Source organism: Somniosus microcephalus, chromosome 5 (genome assembly GCF_052327205.1).
Source record: "Somniosus microcephalus isolate GS21.2 chromosome 5, FLI_Smic_1.0, whole genome shotgun sequence".
In the NCBI taxonomy this organism is placed as follows: domain Eukaryota; kingdom Metazoa; phylum Chordata; class Chondrichthyes; order Squaliformes; family Somniosidae; genus Somniosus; species Somniosus microcephalus.
Genome location: NC_140991.1, coordinates 143,058,464 through 143,072,970, shown reverse-complemented (window position 1 = coordinate 143,072,970; position 14,507 = coordinate 143,058,464). Strand labels below are relative to the sequence as shown.

Genomic DNA, 14,507 nt, shown 5'->3' with positions numbered 1-14,507 from the left:
TAGCCTTTGCCCCCATTCACAAGGTCCCTGAGGCAGAAACTTCAATGTAATTTAATGTCTCCATCCCTAATAAATACACAAGTGCTTCTGATCTCCCCAATTCCTCCCCCATCTCTCTGCATTACAATTCTTATTGACTTCCCAGGTGGGACTGTGCAAGGAATTCTGAGTTTAAATCCATGCTTTATCATTCTCTGGAACTACAACTATCTAAAGTTAAAGTTATTTAGATTTGTTTGGGGCTGACCATTTGAACATAGGGACAAGAGTAGTCCATTCAAAATAAAAACAGAAAATGCTGGAAATACTCATCAGGTCAGGCAGCATCTTTGGAGAGAGAAACAGTTAATGTTTCAGGTCAAGGACCTTTCACCAGAACTGGAAAAAGTTAGAGATGTAACAGGTTTTAAGTGGAGAGGCAGGGAAAGGGGTGGGGGAGGGGAGGAAATAACAAAAGGGAAGGTCTGTAATAGAGTGGAAGGCAGGAGTGATTAAATGACAAAAGGGATGATGGTGCGAGGCAAAAGGGAGTGGTAATGGGACAAGAAACAAAAGATGGGTCTAGAGGAACTGAAAATGACAACAGGAGAACCATTACCAGCAACTGCTGTCTGGAAATAAAATGGGTGCAGTGGTTATGATCTGAAATTGTTGAACTCAATGTAGAGTTGTTTCGCTCTCCACAGATGCTGCCTGGCCTGCTGAGCATTTCCAGCATTTTTTGCTTTATTTCAGATTACCAGCACCTGCAGTGCTTTTGTAGTATGATAGCAAAGTCTTGACAAAGGGTTTGCCCCGAAACATTGACTCTATTTTCTCTCCACCGATGTTGCCTGGCCTGCTGAGTTTTTCCAGCATTTTCTGGTGCTTTTGTAGTAGTCCATTTGAACCTGTTCCACCATTCAATTAGATCATGCCTGATCTGTATCTCAACTCTATTTACCTACCTTTGTTGTATATCCTTTGCCTGGCCTGCTGAGTTTTTCCAGCATTTTCTGTTGTATATCCTTTGATACCCTTGCCTAACAATAGTCAATCAATCTCAGTCTTGAAATTTTCAATTGACATAGTGCCCACAGCCACAGCCTTTTGGGGGGGGGGGGGAAAAGAGTTCCATACTTCTACTACCCTTTGTGTGAAGAAGTGCTTCCTGATTTCACTCCTGAATGGCCTAGCTGCAATTTTAAGATTATGCTACTTGTTCTGGATTCCCCCACCATAGGAAATAGTTGCTCAGTATCTACCCTTCTGAATTCTTCTATCGTTTAAACACCTTGATTAGACTGATCCTCAATCTTCTATACTCAAGGGGATACAAGCCATGTTTAAGCAACCTGTCCTCATAATTTAGCCATTTAAGCCCCGTGTTTGGATAAAAATATGGGCTCTTTTCGCTCAAATATATATTTATTATTAAATGTATGAGATCAACCATCTTCTGAAGAATTTGCCAGTAGCAAGAAAATAGGAAGGATCAAGGGGGGGATTATAACCCACCTTCCCATTTGTCTCTGCAAGATAGGTTTATAGCTCTTGTTAAAGCTGCCATATGATCAGACAGCCCCCTCCAAAAAGAAGTTCAGCGGCATTTAGTCCAACACATTACCCTAGAACTGAACAATCTTGTTCAACTGAGGCAGGTTTGTTCAAATGACTGGCTGTTCAAATTAAACTGATTCTAACCTTTAACTCTGCTAAAGCTACTTAATCATAAGCAAGTTAAAATTTTAATTGACTAACAAACCTAAAAAGTACATTTTCAAGAGTGGCAGAATACTAAGCTGCTTTTCTATAAGCAGTGACAGCTTTATTGTCTGGAATTTCCTGCATATTTGTGCACAGAGACAAGCATAATCTGGGCATAAAGCAAATACAGTAAAGTCTGAATGTATCTACAACTATAGAAATGGCCCCGCTGCCAGTTACACAGCCTTATACATGAGTTTCCTGCAAATGCGCTTGGTCAGAGGCTCTCTCCAAATTACGAACAGATTTTCAGGAGCAGAGGAAACAAAGCCATTTAGTTTGATATTTTGCTGCAATGTTTTAAATATTTTTTTTTACAATTTATCCTCACTGAGACCTGCACTGTATTTTCTGTTTCTTTGAATGCATTTTTATGGCATCAGTAGAATACACGTTAAAAATTGAAAAGCTTTGCCAATTGCAGGTTTTTAAACATGCTTGCCTAATGTGCATGAATGTTGGTTAAGTGAGTTGAAACTTTAAATTGCACACTTAAAAAAAGAATATAATGGAGAGAGTTTGGCACTTTCCTTGGGCTCAATTCCTTTACACTGAATTCCACTCATTTTTAAGTTTGGGCGTCTGCTAATGAGATTTGCTGGAAATCCGAATGTAACTGAACATTGGCAGAATGGGAGTGGAATAAAAAAAAAAAAATTCATTCATGGGATGTGGGCGTCGCTGGCAAGGCCAGCATTTATTGCCCATCTCTAGTTGCCCTTGAGAAGGTGGTTGGGAGCCACCTTCTTGAACCGCTTCAGGCTGTGTGGTGAGGGTATTCCCAGTGCTGTTGGGGAGGGAGTTCCAGGATTTTGACCCAGCGACGATGAAGGAACGGTGATATACTTCCAAGTCAGGATGGTGTGTGACTTGGAGGGGGAACTTGGAGGCGGTGGTGTTCCCATGCACCTGCTGCCTATGTCCTTCTAGGTAGAAGACGTCGAGGGTTTGGGAGGTGCTGCCGAAGAAGCCTTGGCAAGTTGCTGCAGTGCATCTTGTGGATGGTACACACTGCAGCCACGGTTCGCCGGTGGTGGAGGGAGTGAATGTTTAAGGTGGTGGATGGGGTGCCAATCAAGCCGGCTGCTTTGTCTTGGATGGCGTTGAGCTTCTTGAGTGTTGTTGAAGCTGCACTCATCCAGGCAAGTGGGGAGTATTCCATGACACTCCTGAATTGTGCCTTGTAGATGGTGGAAAGGCTTTGGGGAGTCAGGAGGTGAGACATTCGCTGCAGAATACCTAGCCTCTGACCTGCTCTTGTTGCCACAGTATTTGTGTGGCTGGTCAAGTTAAGTTTCTGGTCAATGGTGACCCCCAGGATATTGATGGTGGGGGATTCGGTGATGGTAATGCCGTTGAATATCAAAGGAAATGGACATAATTACGCGTGCAACCTCCATGTTGCATCAGCACAGAAATTCCAGGCCTATAAGTTATTAATGCTGTTTCTGCTTTAACGGTAAGTTAATAGTTCACTGGTTTACATGTTTGGATGTCACGCAGCATACCTTCCCTTCGGAAAGCAAAATGTATCATTTAGTGTCTAAGTATCAATCATATCAATTTTAATTTTTAAAAATTATCCACTTCACATTGTGGATGCAAATATTCTTCTAAAGAAAGGCAGGGTGGGAAGAGAAATATACAGTGCTGAATGTAAGCAAAATATATTTATTATGCACAGGTTTGTAAATGTTAAGGTCGGAACTGGCGTCTTCAGGTCTTGTGCTGTATTGGTTCTATTCTACATAAGAAATAGGAGCAGGAGTAGGCCATTTGGCCCTTCGAGCCTGCTCCGCCATTCAATAAGATCATGGCTGATCTTCTACCTCATCTCCACTTTCCTCCACTATCCCCATTTCCATTGATTCCCTTAATATTCAAAAATCTATCGATCTCTGTCTTGAATATACTCAACGACTGAGCCGCCACAGCCCTCTGGGGTAGAGAATTCCAAAGATTCACCACCCTCTTGAGTGAAGAAATTTCTCCTCTTCTCAGTCCTAAATGGCCGACCCCTTATTCTGAGACTGTGACCCCTGGTTCTAGACTCCCCAGCCAGGGGAAACATCCTCCTTGCATCTGCTCTGTCAAGCCCTGTAAGAATTTTGAATGTTTCAATAAGATCACCTCTTATTCTTCTAAACTCTAGAGAATATAGGCCTAGTCTACTCAATCTCTCGTCATAGGACAATCTCCCCATCCTAGGAATCAGTCTGGTGAACCTTCGTTGCACTCACTCTATGGCAAGTATATTCTTCCTTAGGTAAGGAGACCAGAACTGTACACAATACTCCAGGTGTGGTCTCACCAGGGCCCTATATAATTGCAGTAATATGTCTTTACTCTTATACTCAAATCATCTTGTAATAAAAGCCAACATACCATTTGCTTTCCTAATTGCTTGCTGTACCTGCATGTTAACTTTCAGTGATTCGTGTACAAGGACACCCAGATCCCTCTGAACACCAACATTTCCCAATCTCTCACCATTTAAAAAATACTCTGCTTTTCTATTTTTCCTACCAAAGTGGATAACTTCACATTTCTCCACATTGTATTCCATTTGCCATGTTCTTGCCCACTCACTTAGCCTGTCTATATCCCCTTGAAGCCTCCTTGCATCCTCCTCACAAATTACATTCCCACCCAGCTTTGTATCATCAGCAAACTTGGATATATTACATTTGGTCCCCTCATCCAAATCATTGGTGTAGATTGTGAATAGCTGAGGCCCAAGCACTGATCCTTGCGGTACCTCACTAGTTACAGCCTGCCAATCTGAAAATGACCTGTTTATTCCTACTCTTTGTTTTCTGTCCATTAACCAATCCATGCTAGTATATCTCCATGAGCCCCAATTTTGTTTAATAACCTCTTGTGTGGCACATAATCGAATGCCTTCTGAAAATCCAAATACACCACATCCACTGGTTTCCCCCTTATCTATTCTGCTAGTTACAACCGCAAAAAGCTCTCTCAGATTTGTCAAACACCATTTCCCTTTCATAAATCTGTGTTGACTCTGCCCAATCCTATTATTATTTTCTAAGTGCCCTGTTACCACGTCCTTAATAATAGATTCTAGCATTTTCCCTAATACTGATGTCAGGCTAACTGGTCTGTAATTCCCCGTTTTCTCTCTCCCTCGTTTCTTAAAGAGTGGAGTTACATATGCTACCTTCCAATCTGCGGGAACCATTCTAGAATCTATGGAATTTTGGAAAATGACAACCAATGCATCCACTATCTCTATAGCCAACTCTTTCAAAACCCTAGGATGTAGGTCATCAGGTCCAGGGGATTCATTAGCTTTCAGTCCGATTAATTTCTCCAGTACTACTTTTTTTTTTTTTTTTTACTGATACTAGTTTCTTTCAGTTCCTCATTCTTGCTAGACCCTTGGTTCTCCACTATTTCCGGGAAGATTTTTGCGTCTTCTTCTGAAGACAGACGCAAAGTAGTTGTTCAATTTCTCTGCCATTTCCTTATTCCCCATTATAATTTCTCCTGTCTCAGCCTGTAAGGGACCCACATTTACTTTCGCTAATCTTTTCCTTTTTACATACCTATAGAAGCTTTTACAGTCTGTTTTTATGTCTCTCGCTAGTTTACTCTCATTCTATTTTCCCTTTCTTTATCAATTTCTTGGTCCTCCTTTGCTGAATTCTAAAATCCTCCCAATCCTCAGGCTTACTACTCTTTTTGGCAGCATTATAAGCCTCTTCCTTTGATCTAATACTATCTTTAACTTCTCTTGTTAGCCACTGGTTGGACCACTTTTCCTGTGGGGTTTTTGTGCCTTAAAGGAATGTATATTTGTTGTAAATTATGTATTAATTCTTTAAATGCTAGCCATTGCTCGTCCACTATCATACCTTTTAATGTAGTTTCCCAATCTACCTTAGCCAACTCGCTCCTCAAAGCTACATAGATTTAAGACCCTAGTTTCAGATTTAACTAAGTCACTTTCAAACTCAATATACAATTCTATCATATGGTCACTCTTCCCTAAAGGCCCCTTTATGACAAGATTATTAATTAACCTTTTCTCGTTGCACAATATTAGATTTAAAATAGCCTGTTTCCTAGTTGGTTCCTCAACACACTGATCTAGAAAACTATCTTGCATACATTCCATGAATTCGTCCTCCACACTATTACTGCAAATTTGGTTTGCCCAGTCTACATGTAGATTAAAGTCCCCCATGATTACTGTATTACCCTTGTTACATGCGCCTCTAATTTCCTGATTTATACTCAGCCCTACATTACAACTACTGTTTGGGGGCCTATAAACAACTCCCACCAATGTTTTCTGCCCCATGCTGTTTCTTAACTGCACCCAAACTGATTCTACTACAGGAAACTTTGCGCTATCCGGCACCGACGGGACCGAGCTGTTGCCGTTCCCTCAAAACTGCCGGACACACCAGCGTTAATGTTGAAGCATACGGAGCTTTTCATCTCCGTATCTGACAACAAACACTGTTGCTTAGCAACAGCTTCTAAACAGTCGGCCCGTACCTTGAAAGCGACTCTCTGAAGCTGTTGCTAAGCTACAGAGACTTTGCAGAGCCTGACTGTTGGAAAAAAAAGCCACAAGAAGAAAAAAAACCTAACAAAACGACTCCTGATTTTTGCCGGTGGCTCGAGCTTGCTGGACATTTAGCCTCCAGATAACACAAAGTTTCTTGTACTTGATTTTCGGAGCTAAGATCTTTTGTCTCTACTGTCTTTATCCCATCCTTTATTATCAGGGTTACCCCTCCTCCTTTTCCATTTTGCCTATCCCTTCTAAAAGTTCTGTATCCTGGAATATTTAGTTCCCAACCTTGGCCACTTTGCAACCACGTCTCCATTATAGCTATTAGATCAAACCTGTTAATTTCTATCTGCGCTACTAATTCATCTATTTTGTTGCGAATGCTTCGCGCATTCAGATATAGTGCCTTTAGCTTTGACTTATTTCTCTTTTTCCCTGATGTCACCTTAGTCACTGATGCCTTATTACCTTTGTTACACTCTGTCCCTTCCTGACTCACTCCATTGACCAGAAATTTAACTGGACCAGCCACATAAATACTGTGGCTACAAGAGCACCCTTTCCACCATCTGCAAGGCACAAGTCAGGAGTGTGATGGAATACTCTCCACTTGCCTGGATAAGTGCAGCTCCAACAACACTCCAGAAGCTCGAAACCATCCAGGACAAAGGAGCCCACTTGATTGGCATCCCATCCACTACCTTAAACATTCACTTCCTCCACCACCAGTGCATCGTGTCTGCAGTGTGTAGCATCTACAAGATGCACTGCAGCAACTCACCAAGACTTCTTCGGCAGCACCTCCCAAACCAGCGACCTCTACCACCTGGAAGGACAAGGGCAGCAGGTGCATGGGAACACCACCACCTCCAACTTCCCCTCCAAGTCACACACCATTTTGACTTGGAAATATATCGCTGTTCCTTCACCGTCGCTGGGTCAAAATTCTGGAACTCCCTCCCTAACAGCACTGTGGAAGTACCTTTACCACATGAACTGCAATGGTTCAAGAAGGTGGCTCACCACTATCTTCTCAAGGGCAATTAGGGATGGGCAATAAATGCTAGCCTTACCAGCGACACCCACATGCCATGAATGAATAATAAAAACAAACTGCTCAGCTGTGATGTCTCTCCCCATGAACTAGCTTGCCGACAAGACTCACATGTGAATAATTGGCACTTTTTCGAGGTACCAGCAAGGTAGGTGGGGCAGAGGAGAAAATTAATGAGAAAATAAAATAAAGGATAGTGAAGAATCAACTGTTCTCTTGGCTTATTAACTTTAAAAACAATTCAATTGCTAGCTTAAAAATGCCTTAACATTTCTAGACCTATGCATGATAAGAGATATCCTGAATTGCTTTTAATCAGCCTGCATAACAGGCCACTTAGGAACTTTTCAAATGTTTAAATGAAGTTGAAAAAGTTTTCTTTGCACTGGGTACAGTTATACCTCATCTGATATAAAAAAGTTCTTGAGATTGCTTTACCTCTGTTAGCCAAAGGCAAACTGATGGCAGTCCGAGTTTCGTTATATTACATGTTTTGCATTGTTGCAACATCACAATTGCTTTGCAGCAATCCAAACTGTGCAGTATAATTGGCCTACAGTTTAGAATCAAAAACAACATAGACTCTATTCAGATCCCACCTGACTTTGAATGACAACGTCAGGTTCACTTTTTTTAAAGTTCAGGTGTAGTTCTACCATGGAAACACAAGAACATAAAGTCCAGGGCAGGAAAAGGCCAGTTGGCCTGTCAAGCCCACTCCATCCAGAGTCATGGTCGACTTATGCCACACCCACCTCCCTGCCACTACTACCTGTTGATGCCTACTAAGAAACACTGGCCTAGAAATTCGGTATAGCCGCGTTTGGGGCGCTAGTCCTGGCGATGCGCAAAGTTTAGCGCCAGGCGCAATTTAACACCACCTAGCGCGATATTGGGTTGCAGCGCCCCTAGAGGTGATTGTGGCGCTAAATCAGGCACTGCACGCTACTCTTAAGGCGCTAACCCGGCGGCGCAACCCAATTTCGCGGCGGCGGGGCGCAGCGAGGGTGCTGTCAATAATCACTTTCCCGGAGACACAGTGGCGCCAGCCAGTTCTTAAAGGGGCAGGTCAATTGGCATCACCAGACACACTCTCTGCCTTGTAGGCCTTCAAAGCAGTGGGAGCCTACCTGTGGCGCACCAGCCTAGCAAGACATGGAAAGGGTGAGGCAGGGGACGGAACGCCTCACTGATGGGGCATTGGATGCTTTGGTTGGCGCAGTGGAATCAAGGCCAAGGAAGATGGTCGGAATGTGATTTATGTTTTGGACAGTCTCCCGGGTGTGAGAGGCAGTTATGTGTCAGTGTATTAGTTTTGCTTTCTGTTGCCAAAGCTTTCTCATGTTTGAAGGAACCACATTTTGTGTAATGAAACACTTTCTTCATTTACAATGGCCATGCCTACTATTTACATGCATCTTGCCCTTCACAGGCTTGGGGGTATCAGACCGGTTCCATTCCTGTTCTTGGAATGGCAGCAAGCATTCCGAGAGAGGGGCCTAGAACCTACTTCTGATCAGCCTCTGATGCACAGCCTGAGAAGAGCCGCTCGCGTAGAAGTTCAGGCCAGCAGCCATCTTCTCAGCCGCCGACAGAGATGTCCTGCACCTTATCTGAGGCTGCAGATCTGGCTGAAGCAGCTGGCACAGCTCAGTCACCACCTCCTTTCTAAATCACAGCCTTCTGACACACTGCTCCTCCGGCATGTTCATGTAGGAAAACTGCTGTCGGATAACCCTGCCAGCGTAAGGTCTGCTGTGGCGACGTCTCTAGGCCCTCCTCCATCTGGCCATGCCCGCCCCCCTCTCCCTGCGTCTCAGTGCCCTTTCCAGATGATTCAGCAGCAGGACGTTCCCCTCCAATGCAGCCCCCATAATAAATGCCCACAGGAAGGTTCCCCGTTGTCAAGGCTCACCAACAGCAAGGTGATGGTCAGAAGGCTGAAGATCATCTGCCTGCGCTGGCTCAGTGGTCAAATGGCTCTCAGTGTGCAGCTCAGCAACTCTTTGTAGCTCTCGAGGAAGTTGTGATCCAAAAATGGCTGCCGCTTTTAAACCACACCAGTCCCCTTTAAATAACGCTCTTCCAGCCCGAGAGCGACTTGGTAAGGCCCAGGTAAGCTGTCGCTATTAGCGCCAGGCGATACGGAGGGGGGGCGCCACTGAATTTCCGGTCCGGGGCACCCAAAAGGCGTTGCACACTCAAATGACGTCATAATCAGCCTGCGCCCATGAGCGGGCGCTAAGATTTAGCGCCGGCGCTAAATGCATGCTCAATATGGGGCGAGGTGCTAGGTGCCTTGCGCCCGCCCGGAAATTGGCTAGCGCCCCACTTCTCGGCCTCTTTAGGCGTTAATCGGTGGCACTATCAACCAAATTTCTCCCCCACTAAGTTTTGTTCTCTAGTGTGTGTGAATGAATCCTCTACTGTGAGCATACCTATTTTCCATACCATAGCATATCTTTGCGAAATGTACAATATATTGACACTATCCTATCATCCATTTTAGACTTCTTGGCACTTTCATCCTGAAGGGTCATAAAAATTTGAACTGTATTTCAACATAGATTTCTGCATGTACAGAGGCAGAAACCATCAACAACTTGCATTTGTATAGTGCTCCTTAAGAAAGAATCTCTGAGCACTTTACAGATCAGAGAATGAAATGAACAACAAGCAGGAGGCAAAAATTAGACAGAATTAAGTTCAGAGGCGGAAACAAAAAGCAGTTGAAGAGGTCTTCAGTAGTCTTTTACAAGCGGGGAAGAAGGCAGTAAGTCAGAGGTTTTAGGAGGTAGTTCCAGGGGCATGGTGGCTGAAAGTGCATCCACCACCAATGTTGGAGCAAAGAGACCAGGGAAATGAGGAGTAGACCAGTGACACAGGAGCATAACGTGCAAATAGGGACATGGGGCTTAAGGAAGTCACTGATCTAGGCTAAGGCAAGGCCACGGAGGCATTTGAAAGTGAGGATAATTCATAGGGCACAGGACACAGTGGAGCATGATGGGGACTGGATTAATGGAAGTCTGGGGCTTTGAGTGGGGAAATAACATGTAGCAACATTTTGAGTTAGTTGCAGTTTGTAAAGGTTGCTGAAAGTGCATTAGAGGCGTCAAGTCTCTCGGTAAGAAAGTCACAGATTAGAGCCTTGGCAGTAGCAGGGAAGAGGTAGAAGTGGAGGCAGAGGTGGACAAACTTGCAAAGATTGAAGGTGGCACTCTTGGTGACACAGTTGATATGGGGAAGAAAACACAACTCAGGATCAAGCAGCAGCTCAGATTCACAGGACTTTGTCTAAAGATGGCTACTGAAGAACTTAACAGCGTTAAGGGCAGAAGCACATAATTGTTGATAAGAGCGACTTCACCATATAACCTAGGCTAACACTTCAGTGCAATACTAAGCAAGTGCTACTACATTGTCAGAAGTGCTTTTTTTGGATGCGATATTAAAATCAAGACCGCATCTGCCTGTTCAAGCAAATGTAAATGATCCCGTGGCACTACTCAAAAATAGCAGGGAGTTCTCCCAGTAAGCTGGTCAATGCTTACCCCTCAAATAACATCACTAAATAAAAGTCATCAGGTCATTCATTCATTTGCTGTTTGTGGATCTTTGCTGTGCATAAATTGGCTGCTATTATTGCCTGCATAACAACAGTGACTGAACTGCAAAAGTAATTTATTGGCTGTAAAGTGCTTTAGCATGTCCTGAGGATGTGCTAAAGTGCTAATATAAATGCAAGTTATTTTTTTCAGTTTTGTCTACATCCAAATATCAGACAGGAAGCATCAAGGACAGGCTTGGAATTGAAAGAGATATAAAAGTTAAGCTGTTTGTTATCGGCGTACATACTGAACCTGATTCAGTACTTCTAGATGATGTCACTAAGGGATAGCGTATAGACAATGAGCAAGTGGGGACAAGAGATGGAGCTCTTGGATATATCAGCAGTGACCATTCAGGGACAGGAGGAAAACACATTAAATGGGACAGGTATGAATGGAATCATAAGCGAACAGTGCCATCAAGGTGCACCGTCAAGGAGAGGTGTTGGAGGAGGATTCAATATCTATCACTGTCAAATACAGCAGGGAGAATGCCATTAGTGACTTTGACAAGAGCAGTGTCTGTGCTGTGGGGAGGACAGAAACCAGATTGCAGGGTCCCAAAACAGGGAGTGGTAGGAGAACTGACGTGTTTTCATAAAACAACAGTGTCTTTGCAGCCTTCCGGACTCAATATCGAGTGCAACAATTTCAGATCATAACCTTGGCCCCCATTACATTTTTACTTATATTTTTTTCCACCCCTGTGTTTTGGGCCTTTCCTTCCTCCCCACCTATCCTTTTTTTTTCTCTTCTCTCTCCCACATGGCAGCTGTCCTCTTATCCTGCCAGTACACTTCACACCTAATCTCAGCCATCTTTTGTCCCCACTGTCCTATTAGCATCTCGTCTGGTTTTGAATACCTCTTAATGTCTCTTTTACTTCTTTTGTTCTATCGCAGCCCTGACTTCGATCTATTTTATTTCCTTTCCAGTTTTGAAAAAGGGTTTCGACCCAAAACGTCAACTCTAATTTCTCTCCACGGATGTTGCCTGGCCTGCTGAGTTTTTCCAGCATTTTCTGTTGTTATTTTGGATTTCCAGCATCTGCAGTATTTTGCTATCGCACTAGTGTCTTCTCGGACTTTGGAGAGAAAGGCAAAATTTGAGATAGGGTGGTATTTAGAGAACGTGGAGGTTTAAGGTGAGTTTTTTTTTTTTTTTTTTTTTTTTTTTTTTTTGAGGAGGGTGGTGATGATAGCGGTTTTGAAAGAGGTAAAGTTGCTGCCAGAAGATAGAAATAAGTTGACCACAAGTAAGGCACTCCTTTAAGAGGTGGCAACAAGAACAGGGAACCAAGTGTTGTATCCGTGTGTTAATGAAGACACTGAATGCAGGAGTTGGTTTACAGGTGTTTACTGAACAAAGTCTGGAGGTGAACTAACAGATACAAGACACTATACAGGCTTATATAGCCCGAGTGCCCATTACCGGCATTACAGTACACAGGGGCTCTTAAAGGCACATACACCACACCAAGACATAATGGTTACAGCCATGCATTCTCTACTTTTTAGCTGTGAACAGCACTAATAAATGCCTAGGGAAGAGATTTCTTGTATTGTGGACCCAAAAGATGGGCAAGAAAAAATATTAAAATGCGGTTCCCCAATACAGTTAAATAGATAAGGATTAAGACATGACTGATTTATAATATAACTAGCTGGAGTGCCTGGTGGTGCCGAGGCTTTTTCGAGGGCATGTTGTTGTTGGGAGAGAGAGCGCGCGAGACTGGGGGGGGGGGGGGGAAAAGAGAGAGCGACTGGGGGGGGGGGGAAGAGAGAGAGCGACTGGGGGGGGGGAAGAGAGAGAGCGACTGGGGGGGGGGGGAAAGAGAGAGAGCGACTGGGGGGGGGGGAAGAGAGAGAGCGACTGGGGGGGAAAGAGAGAGAGCGACTGGGGGGGGGAAAGAGAGAGAGCGACTGGGGGGGAAAGAGAGAGAGCGACTGGGGGGGAAGAGAGAGAGCGACTGGGGGGAAGAGAGAGAGCGACTGGGGGGGAAGAGAGAGAGCGACTGGGGGGAAGAGAGAGAGCGACTGGGGGGGGGAAGAGAGAGAGCGACTGGGGGGGAAAGAGAGAGAGCGACTGGGGGGGAAAGAGAGAGAGCGACTGGGGGGGAAGAGAGAGAGCGACTGGGGGGAAGAGAGAGAGCGACTGGGGGGGAAGAGAGAGAGCGACTGGGGGGGAAGAGAGAGAGCGACTGGGGGGGAAGAGAGAGAGCGACTGGGGGGAAGAGAGAGAGCGACTGGGGGGAAGAGAGAGAGCGACTGGGGGGGAAGAGAGAGAGCGACTGGGGGGGAAGAGAGAGAGCGACTGGGGGGGAAGAGAGAGAGCGACTGGGGGGAAGAGAGAGAGCGACTGGGGGGAAGAGAGAGAGCGACTGGGGGGGAAGAGAGAGAGCGACTGGGGGGGAAGAGAGAGAGCGACTGGGGGGGAAGAGAGAGAGCGACTGGGGGGAAGAGAGAGAGCGACTGGGGGGGAAGAGAGAGAGCGACTGGGGGGAAGAGAGAGAGCGACTGGGGGGAAGAGAGAGAGCGACTGGGGGGAAGAGAGAGAGCGACTGGGGGGGAAGAGAGAGAGCGACTGGGGGGGAAGAGAGAGAGCGACTGGGGGGGAAGAGAGAGAGCGACTGGGGGGGAAGAGAGAGAGCGACTGGGGGGAAGAGAGAGAGCGACTGGGGGGGAAGAGAGAGAGCGACTGGGGGGGAAGAGAGAGAGCGACTGGGGGGGAAGAGAGAGAGCGACTGGGGGGGAAGAGAGAGAGCGACTGGGGGGGAAGAGAGAGAGCGACTGGGGGGGAAGAGAGAGAGCGACTGGGGGGGAAGAGAGAGAGCGACTGGGGGGAAGAGAGAGAGCGACTGGGGGGGAAGAGAGAGAGCGACTGGGGGGAAGAGAGAGAGCGACTGGGGGGGAAGAGAGAGAGCGACTGGGGGGGAAGAGAGAGAGCGACTGGGGGGGAAGAGAGAGAGCGACTGGGGGGGAAGAGAGAGAGCGACTGGGGGGGGAAGAGAGAGAGCGACTGGGGGGAAGAGAGAGAGCGACTGGGGGGGAAGAGAGAGAGCGACTGGGGGGGAAGAGAGAGAGCGACTGGGGGGGAAGAGAGAGAGCGACTGGGGGGGAAGAGAGAGAGCGACTGGGGGGGAAGAGAGAGAGCGACTGGGGGGGAAGAGAGAGAGCGACTGGGGGGGAAGAGAGAGAGCGACTGGGGGGGAAGAGAGAGAGCGACTGGGGGGGAAGAGAGAGAGCGACTGGGGGGAAGAGAGAGAGCGACTGGGGGGGAAGAGAGAGAGCGACTGGGGGGAAGAGAGAGAGCGACTGGGGGGGAAGAGAGAGAGCGACTGGGGGGGAAGAGAGAGAGCGACTGGGGGGGAAGAGAGAGAGCGACTGGGGGGGAAGAGAGAGAGCGACTGGGGGGGAAGAGAGAGAGCGACTGGGGGGAAGAGAGAGAGCGACTGGGGGGGAAGAGAGAGAGCGACTGGGGGGGAAGAGAGAGAGCGACTGGGGGGGAAGAGAGAGAGCGACTGGGGGGGAAGAGAGAGAGGCGACTGGGG

At 46.2% G+C, this 14,507-nt stretch overlaps 1 protein-coding gene across 15 annotated transcripts in view; it reads right to left on the bottom strand.

Moving 5' to 3' along the window:
* ppp1r9a (protein phosphatase 1, regulatory subunit 9A) overlaps positions 1-14,507 on the bottom strand; it is a 472,949-nt gene that overhangs the window by 62,934 nt on the left and 395,508 nt on the right. The gene's annotated exons all lie outside the window — the stretch shown is intronic.